Source organism: Dioscorea cayenensis, chromosome 7 (assembly GCF_009730915.1).
Source record: "Dioscorea cayenensis subsp. rotundata cultivar TDr96_F1 chromosome 7, TDr96_F1_v2_PseudoChromosome.rev07_lg8_w22 25.fasta, whole genome shotgun sequence".
In the NCBI taxonomy this organism is placed as follows: Eukaryota; Viridiplantae; Streptophyta; class Magnoliopsida; order Dioscoreales; family Dioscoreaceae; genus Dioscorea; species Dioscorea cayenensis.
Genome location: NC_052477.1, coordinates 3,979,636 through 3,993,648, shown reverse-complemented (window position 1 = coordinate 3,993,648; position 14,013 = coordinate 3,979,636).

Below are 14,013 nucleotides of genomic sequence, written 5' to 3'. Positions count from 1 at the left end.
GTTTTAAAAAAATAAATTTTAATATTAAAAACCAGTGGAACCTGCCGATTTTTAAAAAATAAAAAAATTTAATATTAAAAAACCAGTGGAACCCACAGCTATTAAAAAATTTAAAATTTAATATTAAAAAAATAAAAATACCTAATTTGATAAATAATTCTAAAAATACCTATTTTAGTAAATTAATTAAAAAAACAATATTTTTAAAAAAAAAGCCTCATGAGTATTAGTGTGCGTACATGGCATGCATTTAATTGTAGGAGTAGTGGGACCCATGTAAACATGGCATGAGTGTATATGCTCATCTTGTTATATATTCCATTCATTCCAAAATACATGTCGTTTAAGGATATTGCATAAAAATTAACATAAAATTAATCAAATTACTAAACTATTTTTTTTTGAACCATATATTTTTTTGGGACTATAAATATATTTTTTTATGACTACAAATATGACTCTACTCATTTATAAAACTTAGAAAATTAAAGATGAGTAAAATTGGCAAAAAGAATAAATATTGCATTGATATTGTAAAATGACAACTATTTTGGGATAAATTTTATTTCTTAAAACATATATTTTGGAACGGAAGGAGTATATATATAAATATATATCTTTTTTTTATTGTGTATTTCTTGCATGGAATGGGTGGTGTACCTTGAACACTGGTGGAGGGATCTTATGTCTTGTTGCCAAATTATGATAGTCTTCATGCAATCTTTCTTCTTCAAATTTTCCGTCTCCTTCCCCAAAAAGAACCAAGACCTCTTCTCCCTCTCCTCCTCTTCGTCTTCTCCTTCTGCTCTCCCTCCCTCTTTTTTTTCTTCTCAGAAAACTCTGTCTTTTTTTCCTCCTTTTTCCTTTTCTTTTCCCTGTTTTTTGTTCCACCATATTCTCAACTCCCCCTCTGTTGGGAGATTTTATTTTCAAATTTTTAATTCAAATTTTTTAAAATTTTATTTTTTTTAATTTGAATTTTGAATTTCAAACCCTTTGTTTTTTTAATTTATTTGAAACCAATATATCTTTAGATATATATTCTCTATTTGTTTTTTTTAAATATACTTTTTCTTAATTATATTATTGATTTTAATTTATTTTTTTCTTATTCCCTTACTCCTGGAATTGGATAATAACCCCTTTTTTTTTTATTCCTTTACCTTCCAATGTATGCCCACACATGTATCCATGGTCTGATCATAAGCATCAATGTTGAGTACACATTATGCAGGTGTGCATGATGTATCACTGAGTCAAGACTGACGAAAAATATTCTTATTACGTTACCTTTTTAATGCATACCCAGGGACACGTATCCATGGTTTGATCATAAGCATCGATGTTGAGTACACAATATGCAGGTGTGAGTGATGCATCATTGATCAAGACTGACGGATAATATTCTTATAGTGTTACCATTCTAATGTATACCCAGACATGTATCCATGGTTTGATCATAAGCATCAATGTTGAGACAGCATATGCATCTGTGCATGATGCATCACTTGCAAGACTGGAAGTTCAACTAGACTAAACCAAATTCAGAATATAAGTTCACAAGGCAAAACTAAATTGACATATATTGTTGTATACTTCTACTTTTTATAAGTAAAATTAAAAATAAAATATTTAACTAGGCTTAGCATTCAATATTATTTTATCCTCCAAGTTCTAACTATTTTGGCTCACCTTTAACCAGCCTGTTTGACTAATTGGCTGATTTTCCAATAGAAATAGTTGAGCTAGCCAATTTGACATACATTTATGGATTATTTAAATCCAAACCAGCCAAACCACTGGTTCTAGTCTGATCAAGTTAGACAAGACAATTAGGTTTGGTTTTGGAAATTGGCAAAACTTGATCTGATCAAATTTGAATGATGCGGCCAGATGAAAGTCTACGAAAAAAGATCTATGAATGACAAATATTGCATGGGTGATCAAGCAACCAGTCGATCATATGACCAACTGATGGAGTTTTTTCTAGAGAGAGGACTGCACTTGCAAAACTTTATAGCTTTCAAGATTGATCCATTGCACTCTGCAGTAAGTGCAATGTGATGAATCTAATTAATTAAGTATGAATGTGGGTGGTGAACACAAGAATACCCAACCTCCTTGAACAAAATCCCAAATTAACACAACCAAAACTCAATAAGAAGAATAAGAAGAAGAAGAAGAAGAACAACAACAACAAAACAATAGGCCCAACAAGGATAAAAAGAGCAAACCGAAGACATCGGAGACGAGGAGCACAGCGAGTTTGGATTTAGGAGGCAGGCAGTGTAGGCCTTGAGGCCTCCGATGTCCTCGACGACAGTGCCATGGCCGGAGGAGGGGTTCAATGTCGGTGGATTCTTGCAGCATTGGGATTGGGATTGGGATTGGGATTGGGATTAAGGATTTGCCATCTCCCTTGTCCTTCTAAACCTCTCTGATTGTCCGCGTCTTTCAGAATGTGGGAGGTACATAAGTTCATAACAGAGCAGTTGCGTCATGGGTGACATAAACAAGCAAACTTTGTTGAAATGTACATAAAAATTATTAAATAAGATTTAAAGTTTGGTTGGGCTAATGATTTGGATGCCCACTCTTGTACCACACTTTCCCTTGGTGTCAAGTGGCCTGGCACGGACCCACCATGGGGCTAGAGGCCTAGACCTGATGCATGCCCGGGCCGGCATTCTCACCTTGAACTCATGCCGGACTGGCATGACCCACCTACCACTAAAGTAAGCCCAGTACATAGTCTTGTCCAATTATATATATATAACTCAAAAATATTTAAAGAAACTCTAAAAATTACTAAAAACATATTTTAAAAAAAAGAAATGTTAGAAGCATAAAAGTGAAGGCTTCATCTAAAAAAAATTAAAAAATATACCCAAAAAAATTAAAAAATAAAATAAAATAACCCCATGGGGGTGTGCCGGGCTTTGCGGATCCGACATGGGTCCTGTCCTGACACAGCCCTCACACTACAGACACTCGTTCCAGCACGGACCGGAGTCTATTCCATCCCCAGTCCATATACGTACTGCAACACCGTGCCTAGGCCACGCATGGACCATCTCATGTCGGGCTATGCTAGGCCCGTGCCGACACAACTCGTTTAAAACCTCTAGCACTATCTATTTTATTTATGTATTTACTTGAATAAATTTCGAAACCAAACCTTTTTTTCCCCGATGCTCTATGTAAAGGACATTGGATGCATGCAATGATTTGAAAATTGATTTTTTTTTTTTTTATATATATCTTTATCATCAAGGTAAATACTCCTTTTATAAGTTTTCTAGTTAAAATAGGAGAATTGGCAATATATGAAAGTTGATGATAAAATAATTTTAGAAAGAGTTTCATAAAACAAGCGAGATTTGTGCGGGACAACCTTAATATATTAAAAAAATACATAACATATAGTAAAATCTAGTGCTCTTATGGGAAAAAAAAAACAACAACAAATGACACTAATACATCAATTATTGACCAAAGATTAAGGAATAGCAATTAAAGCTAGCATATCCCGTGGCGGAACCAGAGGTAATATTTAAAGTGCGTTGAGTTTTAATAATAAAAATGTTTAAAAAATTTTACTACTTGTATTACATCTTAAAAAAATTTCAAAGAAAAAAATGTATTCACGTGGGTTGAATAAGTTGAACCTAGAAATAGAAATTTTCTTGAAACCAAGCTTTTTTTTTATTTTTAAAAATATATTTAATCAAATTATCTCAATATTTAATAATTAAAAAGATAAGTTTAAAAAAATAAAGAAGTGGAAAATTAGCGTACAATTAAAAATTTGTGAAATAAAGTCTAGCGTAAACTTTCTTTTATCATTTTTTTCTAAAAAAAAACCAAACATTAATAAACAAAGAAATGAAAATTTTATTTCATTTCAATCCTTTTTGTAAATTATAAGCACATGCAGTTAAACATTTATTAACAAATTAATCATTACCTTAAAATTCTATTTAAAATAAAATAAATGAAATAAATAAATTCATAAATTGGTTAGAGTTATTCAACCTTTTAATTCCCCTCATCCTCTCCCTTCTTCGCCTCAAATTCAATCTTGAAAAGCGATAGCCCCAAGGGGCCTTAAATAAAAAAAACAAAAGACAGAGCCGAAAAAGTTTTTAGGGGGACTCAAAGAAATAGTCAAAGGGGCCAATCAATAGATTTTAACATATATTTTTCAAAATTTTTGATTTTTAATATTTTATATACCAATTGTACAAAAACAAAAAATAACATGTTAAACAATATATTTTTACAAATATTTTACTAAAAGTTATTTTATATGACATAAATAAATTTGTAAAAAAAAATAATAATAAAAGGGTGAAATAATATATTTTTGAAAATATTTTGATTTAAAATATAATTTTTTTAAAATCATATGTATTAATTTATAAAAAACATTTCATATTTTCAAAAACATGAGAATTCTGATTTTTACCGCCTTAAGATTGCCTCAATCCATTTCGAGGGACTGGTGGTTCCCTGGTTCTAGATGCTCCAGAAATCAGGCAATATTGTGTCATGAAAAAGCTTGGCCAAAGCCATTAAACAGACTTATGGTCCTTCAGTTTTTGATAATCCTCATTCTTCTCTTTTTAAATTGTTTCAGGAGGGTATGGTGGTGGAGTATTATAATACCTTTACAGAGTTGGCTAATAGAGTGAAGGGTTTATCATCTGAGGCTTTTTTGGATTGTTTTATTAGTGGATTAAAACCAGAATTGCAACGTGACATTATTCCTTGGAATCCAGACTCTATTACCAAGGCAGTCCAATTGGGTCGTTTATATGAGAAAAAGCCTACTTTTGCAGACCGTTTACATAGGACTAAAGGTCCAAGTATTATTGAAGTGTCCAGTGTGCACAACACCTCATTCTCATTTTAGAAAAATATCTTTCAGGGAAATGCAACAAAGAAGGGCTCAGGGCTAGTGTTATAATTGTGATGAAAATTTTTTGCCCATGCATAAGTGTGTCAATCGATGGCTGCTATTACTTCATTGGGATGAAGAGATTTCAGATGTTCAAGAGTATTCAGGAGAATTTTCACATGTCACGGAACAGTAGATAGTAGAGGAATCACAGAGTTTATCTCTTAATGCTATGGATATCAGTTGGGTATCCGGTACATTGCGATTTACTGAGTCTGATTGGAGGGCATTCTGTATAGATTTTGCTGGGTGGAGGTAGTGGTGACAGCTTTATCAGACCCGAAATGGATAAATTTTTACAATTTCCTATTCTTCCAACAAAGCAATTTAAAGTTTTGGTCGGTGATGGCAATGCGTTAATTGTGGAAGGATTGGTCCGGGCTTTAGTAGTGCAAATTCAAAACCACAAGTTCATATTTTTTGTGTATGTCTTACCAATTGTGGGTGCTGATATTATCTTGGGAGCTAACTGGTTGGCAACTTTAGGGCCGCATATTACTGATTACAGCAATAGGACCTTGGATTTTTTACAATAAGGAACTTATTGTCTTAACAGGTGAGAGTCAAAGAAAACCTCAAATGACTTTGGTTCCTCAATTATACAGACTGTGTTCAACACATGCCATTGCATCATGTTATAAACTTATTGTGTCCAAGGACTCCATATTGGAGGATCAAGAACATTTGACTCTAGCATCAGAGGCAAATATGAATCCAGATGAGTTTTCTCTATCTTCGGAGACGCCTGTGAGTCTGCAATAGCTTCTAAAGAAATATTCTGCAGTTTTTCAAATTCCTCATGGATTGCCTCCTTTCAAGAAGTTGTGATCATCGGATTCAACTGTTGCCAAATTCCAATCCAATAAAGGTCCGTCCTTATAGATATGCCCATTGTCATAAAACTGAGATTGAACAAATGGTAGCACAGATGATGTCTAAAGGTTTAATTGAAACAAGTACAAGCCCATTTTCCTCACCTGTGTTATTAGTCAAGAAGAAAGATGGATCATGGCGATTTTGTATAGATTATAGAGCTCTTAATGCCATCACCATTAAGGACTCTTTTCCAATTCCAACAGAGGATGAACTGTTGGATGAATTATGGGGAGCTACATATTTTTCTAAATTGGATCTTCGCTCAGGTTATCATCAGATTTTGTTGTATCAAGGGGAACATGTATAAAACAACATTTTGCACTCACCATGGCCACTTTCAATGGTTAGTCATGCCATTTGGGATATCTAATGCCCCCGTAACATTTCAAGCTCTTACGAATCAAGTTTTCCATTTTTCATTGAGAAAATTTGTGTTGGTGTTCTTTGATGACATCTTATTGTACAGTAAGGATTGGGATTCTCATATGTTACATTTGGAACAAGTTTTAGATACTTTGTTGAAACATCAATTATATGCTAAATTTTCCAAATGTCAATTTGGAATATAGAGAGTGGAATATTTAGGCCATGTGGTGTCTTCTCATTGGGTGGAAATGGATGGAGCTAAAATACGGGCTATAGTTCAATGGCCAATTCCAACTATTTTGAAGCAAGTGAGAGGTTATTTGGGACTAACAGGATATTATCGGCGGTTCATACAACATTATACTCAGTTAGCAAGACATTTGACTGATCTTCTTAAAAAAGACAACTTCCACTGGAATTCTAAAGCTGAGAAGGCTTTCAAGGCTTTACAATTGGCTATCACGTCGGCACCTGTTTTGTCCCTACCAAATTATTCTGAGCCATTCACCCTGGAAACAGATGCTTCTGGTGTAGGAGTTAGGGCTGTATTGAGTCGAAACAAACATCTCATTCCTTTCTTTTCAAAAAAAATGTCACCGGCCATGCAGAAACAATCAACATATATATGGGAGCTGTTTGCAATTACTGAAGCAGTAGCTAAGTTTAGACATTACCTTATCGGACATCAATTCACAATAAAGACTGATCAGCAAGCCTTGTAGCATCTGTACAATCAAACAATTCAGACCCCTGAGCAACAATTAGGATTCAATTTTACAATTAAGCACAGGCCTGGTATTGAGAACAAAGCAGCTGATGCATTATCTCGTTGTTTTAACTTCACTTCTCATCCTGATTGTCAATTTCTATCTTAAATTCAGAAAGCACAGATATCAGATCCCATCTTCCAGAACATAATTAATCAATTGCAAAATTCTACTACTGCTTATAGTGAGTATACTTGGTAGCAAGAATTGTTATGGTGGCATGGTAAAATTGCAATTCCTCATGATCCAGGACTAAAAAAGATACTATTAACAGAATTTCACTCCTCCAAAATTGGTGGTCACTCAGGGCAATTGAGGACATATGCAAGGTTGGCATTACAATTTTTATGGCCAAGTATGAGAGCAGATGTTAAGAAGTTTATTCAAGCTTGTGTCATATGTTAAAAAGCAAAGAGTTTGAATACTCATCCAGGAGGTTTGCTGCAACCCTTACCAATTCCTCAACAGATTTGGCAAGACATTTCAATGAATTTTATTGTGGGACTGCCAGTATCAAGGGGAAGTTCCATAATCTTTGTGATTATCAATAGGTTATCCAAATATGGGCACTTCATGGCTCTACGGGCTGATTTTAATAGCCAAACAGTGGCTAAAACATTTATTACTCACATAGTCCGGTTACATGGCATACCAAGTTCAATTATTTCAGACAGAGACAAGACTTTCACTAGTAAATTCTAGCAACATCTATTTGAAAAAATGGGTACTTTCTCTAGCTATGTCATCAGCTTATCACCCTGAAACTGATGGGCAAACATAGGCTCTCAATAAATGCATTGAACACTATCTTCAGTGTTTTGTTTCTAATAGCCCTAAATCATGGGTGGATCTTTTACTGTGGGCAGAGTACTCCTACAATACGGCATTTCATACTACTATGGGCATGACACCTTTTCAAGTGGTGCATGACCGTGAAACCTCCTCAATTAATTTCTTTCGGTATCAGAATGGTTGTCTTCCAGAGATAAAATTCTGCAGAAATTGAAGAGCAACTTGACCAAGGCTCAGTAAAGAATGAAGAAATTTGCTAATATGAAACGCAAGGATGTGGCATTTGAAGTTGGCGAGTGGGTGTTAGTTAAGTTACAACCTTATTGGCAACATTCAGTCTTCTTGCAAAAAAATCACAAGCTTAGTATGAAATACTTCAGACCCTTCCAGATTCAATAGAAAGTCGGGCAAGTTGCTTACAAGTTGGCTTTACCAGAAGGAGCACGAATTCATCCTGTTTTTCACATATCAGTGCTAAAAAAATTTATTGGTAATTCCATGACAGATAGTACTCCTCTGCTTGTGATCACTGGCTTTGGGGGTCCTTTAATTCAACCCAAAATTTTGTTACAAAGTCTCACGATTTTGCGATATCAAAAGCCGATGAGACAAGTGCTGGTTCAGTGGAATGGACTTCCTACATCTGAGAATTCTTGGGAGGACTTATTTCTATTACAACATCAATATCCTGAATTAGACCTTGAGGACAAGGTCTCAATTGATGAGGGAGGTAATGTGATATCCGCACATTTAATTCAACTTAAATCACAAGTTGAAGGCCCAGTGCATGGGTTGATTGCAAACCAAGAGAGGCAATGGGTGGACGGACAAGTGGACGGGTCGATAGAGCAAATGGCCATAGGATCACAGGCTGGGAAAATGGCAGGAAGAATCTCCAGGGAGAAAAGGGTAAACTCATACCTGGAGGGTTATGTACTGACTGGGGAAAAAAAATAAAATAAAAGAAAGGGAAAATGAAGGAGATGGGGCATCGAAGATCAAGGAGAGAGCTTTAGGCCCTGCGGGGAAGGGGGGATGAGGACCAGGAATTCTGCAAGACAATTCTTTGGTGATGTTTCTTTCAGTCGCAAGTAAATCCTAAGTTTTAATTACTTTGTTACTTAGTAATACTTGTGGTTGATCTGGTGTTTTGGGGTTGTTGAAATTGTGTTGATCTGTTCTTATATGAGATAATTCAATGAAAATTGAGTTGTGAGCTCTTGCTTGGGTTGGGGTGTGGATTGAAATTGTCGGCATTGATTCATAACATTGGGTTGAAAGACCTCAAATGAAAACTAAATTTAACACTCTTTCCAATTAAATAGGCATCTTAAATGAGTTTTGATATTCCACAACATTGGGAATGGACCTTGAAAATTAACCATATGCTCAATTTATTTTTTTAAGATATTATGTCATGTGCGTGTATACATCTTGCTGCTTCTTATTGCCACTGTTAACAACAACAGCTCATGTAAATATCAGATATCTGACATTTTTGGATGATCTTTTTGTTCATTCCTTCCAACAATTAATTTTGTTTCATTGTTTATGACCGACAAAGAAAGGACCTTGTAGGTGTGAATTTAAGCATTGTTGTCATTCATAGAGAGGATCAAATGTGGAAAGGAGCTGCCCACCATTGGAAACTTCTCAATGATACTGATATGGTCATTCTCTTCTTTCAACTAACAATTAATTAGGTTTCATTGTTTATTTGAGCTTTTATGATGTTTATCAAGTGTTCTTTGCAGCTAGTTTTGATTAGCATACTTGTTTTTGTATATATATATATATATATATATATATATTTAAAGACTTTTGGATTATGAGATAAGAATCCACTATTTCTTGTATTAAATTTGTTGTGACTTTTGGATTTTGTGCGCATGCTCCATGATTTTGTGATCATGTTGTGTTGGTGTATGTTCATGTTTCTTCTTGATCATAAACATTTGTTATTTCGTTATTTTGAGAAGAGAGAGAATGTTTAAGACTATGCATATTAAGATTTCATGTTTCAACATTTAATGGTTCTTTAGTTGACTTTAATTCCAATTGTAGTTCCTTATTTGATTATGTTTATTTATTTATGTAGGAGAACTCATTGTTCAAGGATTAAGAGGTATGAAGATTAGAGAGCTACAGGATGGTGGTTTTGGTGTGCTTAAGTTGTGCATAGAAACAATTGTAATAGAGGTAGATAAGATAAGATAAGATTATGAGAAGTTCTTTTTTGTATTGTCATTGAAATAATCAATGAAAATATTTGAAAACCGTTAGAATACTTATTATTATTTTACAATATTTGTCAGGTTTAAAGTGGATTTACAGCTTAAAATGAATATATTTAATTATTTTTAATTAATAGATAGGTTTTAGAAGCAGTTATAATCGCCTCAAGAATGAGAACAAGGTTTGTAAACATTATTAATTTAGAGGTAGTTATAATTGCCTCTAAGAATGTTTTTTTTTAAAGATTGCTAAGGTAGAGGCAATTATAACCGCCTCTAAAAATATATATTTTTTTAACATAGCTAATGTTGAGGCAGTTATAACCGCTTCTAAAAATATATATATTTTTTTAACATAGTTAAACTAAAGGCAGTCATAACCGCCTATAAATTAGTAAATAGACAACTGCCTCTGTAATCAAAGTTTACCCCCAACGGTTGTTATAAACCGACTTTAAATTTAAAAGTCGGCTTTATACGAAGTGGTTAGATGCTTGAAAAAACCACCTCTAAGTCTATAGATGTGGTTATAACCGCCTCTATAGACTTAGGGGGCGTTTGGATCATGGATTAAGGGTTTGGGAATGAGAATCTCATTCCCAAGCCCTTGTTTGATAACCAGGAACAGGCATGGGTTGCCTCCATGCATGGGAAAAAGATTACTCCCAGGAAAAGCATCATATTCCACCCAAAAATGGGGGGAGAAGTATGCCTTAGTTATAAAATTACTAATTTACCCCTAGCATATATAAAGCCTCTCTTTCTCACTTTTTCTCTTTTTCTTTCCCATTCTCCCGCAGTCGAACCCTACTCCAGCCGAACCCCTGTCTAATCCAGTGCCTCATCGTCGGTGACCAGTTTTGCTCTCTCGCACCCTCCTACGCGTCCACGTGGTACTTCTCCTTTCTTCATTTCAAGCTTCTTTGATTTCATTTTATCATAGTCAATGGATTTTGTGATTGATAATGGTTGGGCTTTTTATTGGGGTACTAGTGAGTGGTCGGCACAGCAGATCACGGAGGCTTGGGGCACTGCCAATCGGCTGGATCTCGTCGGTCCTATTGTCGTACGATCTCTTTTCCAAGTACAAGTTATAGATCTAGTATTCTGTCATATTTTGATTATCTATCTATGCGTCTGTCTGTGAGGATCTTGTGATTGTATATTATAATTAAAAATTCCTTTTTTTTTGTTTTTGAAATCTGTTTGTTTATTGAAGATAAGGTTCATGCGATTTGCTTTGATGGCTGGATATAGTGTAGAAAGTTTTCATAGTATTTGAAATTGGATAGGTCTTTGACATCTTGACTCTTTAATTATATAATTGATGAAAATGTTGTTTTTTATTCTTATAACATTTTGCTTGAATTTTAGATATTGGGAATTTATCAAAGTGATGAGTATGACATTAGATTTTTATGAATTAGCTTTGACAGGGTGTACAAGATTCTCATACTAGCATAGGAATTAACTTTTCTTTTATAGCTAGGATTTCTAGCTTAGTACTAGTGGATACTTTAGTATATATATAATGGGGCAGTGTTGGTAACCCTTGAAGTATGGATTGAGAGAAAACCCTAACCAGTGTGTTAGACTGACGTGATAATTAACTACACCATGACACCAATTGATACGATGTTTCTTTAATAAATTATTATTTTTTTATCTTAAGTGTTAATAATACAAAATAAAAAATAAAATCTTAGTACAAGTACTATTAGATATTAAAAAGTTAAAACCTTCAGGTTTAAAATTCTCAACCATAATCGGAAAGGATATTGGATAAATAAAGAATATAAATTGTATAATTTTGTGTTGACTCAAATGACCAGTTTAGGATGATATTTATTTTTAAAATTTTATCACATATTCATGTATTAACAATAATCTTAATTAATTGAGATATTTTAAACAGATCTTCTTTAAAAAATTATCAAAATTATTTTTAAAATTTTTTTATATATATATATTATCTTTATAAAAATCCAACTTACAACTAATTAGATATCTCCATAAATTTTAATTTATTAATTTTGATTTAATTAATACCATTATCATGTTTTTAGATTTTTTTTTTGTTTGGCGCAAACTACATGATAAATATGAAATTAAGTTCCTATATCTTTTTAATAGTTAAAACAAGGACATGCTTAAATATATATAAAAAAAAAAGTCACATCTATTCAGTATAATAGTTTAAAGTTCATACTATTTGACCAAAGTTCACACCCACATATTCTAACTAATACCTTGACCAAAGCTGTTACTGCAACATCGGACATTAACAAAGCAATGTCTACATGAGCCTTTTACTTCATCCTAGTTCAATAGAAAAGTTGAAATTTTAACATGCAATTCATCCTTATTCAAGAAACTTGCATATACCTTGACAAAAACAAAAAAACCAAAGTATTTAAAAACTGAATTTTTTCCCCAAAGTTTAATGTATGGGAAATGGAAAATTGTTTTCTATATATTTCTGCATTTAATATCTTGATTTGGTTCATTTATTTGGGGCATGTTTGACAGTAAGCATAGAAAAGAAGGAAAAAAATTCAAAATTTCCCTAAAATCTGGATTTTTGTTGGCATCTTTCAATATTTTGTTACACCTTACGTAGGTCTACAATGCAAAAGAAACTATGTCATACGTGTTATGGTACTATTAAAAATTAAAATTTTAATGTATATTTGATGTTTTCCTCAAAATAAATAAGTTTCTTATAAAATGAATATTGTTTTCTTTGTTAGCTATGGATAATGGAAATATGGAAGATGTCCAAGTGGAACAAGTACTTTACATGATGCATGCATGTATTTTTTTTGCCATGAACATCATTATCATTGTATGTGTAATAAGTGAAGAAAGTGATAAAGAAAATGTGATCCATTATGAGATTGAGTCAACATCTACTACACTCCGTAGACAACATGAGTATCTTTATTGGGTAGTTTACGAAAGTGACATAAAGTGTATTGATAAAGTGAGCATGGATCGACGTTGTTTTCATAGCTTATGTTGATTATTGATAATTACCAGTGCGCTACACGGTACAAGAAATGTCATGGTAGAGGAAATGATAGCAATGTTGCTAAACATTGTGGCCATGGTTAGCAGACACTTCCATGCAGTTTTGAAATCAATTATCCTTTGCCATGGTGTCATGTTGAAGAAACCTTAACCTATTCTTGAAAATTCAGATGATTATAGGTGGAAAATGTTTAAGGTAATCCTACTAAATTCATGTTATTTGGATTTAAAAAAATACAGTAGATTTCTTATTAGCAATAAATTGTTTTCACCAATGTAGAATTGTCTTGGAGCATTGGATGGAAGACATATTCTTGCCAATGTGCCAAAAGTTGATCAACCAAATATAGAACAAGAAAATCTGAAATAACTACAAATGTGCTCGGTGTTTGCAGTCAAGACATGCAATTTATATATGTCTTGTCTGATTGGGAAGGCTCAGCACATGACGGTCGAGTTCTTAGGGATGCCATTACAAAGCCCAACGGTCTAAAGGTTCCAAATGGTAAATAAAATGTGTTCTTCAATTGAAGATAACATTAGTAATGAAAAAAATTTAACAAAAAACCACTAGCTAACATCAACTACTCATTTGTGGTCTAGGTTGTTATTATTTGGTCGATGCTGGAATATGCAAATTCACCCAGGTTTCTTGTACCTTTTAGAGGTCAGCGATATCACTTAAGCTCTTGGGCTAATGGTCGGCAAACAAATATAGCTCAAGAGTTTTTTAATATGAAGCATGTTGCGGTTAGAAATGTGATCGAGAGGACATTTGGGCTTCTTAAAATTTGTTGGAAGATTTTAGCAAGTCCAAGCTTTTACAATATTATCATATTTATATATTTAGCTTTACTTATTAAATAATTTAATTAAATTGTTTTGGGAAATTAAAATTAAAATCAATAAATGAAATTAACTTAATTAAACATATTTATTGATATTTACTAATTTAATCAATATATAATAGTTAAATAAATTATTAAGA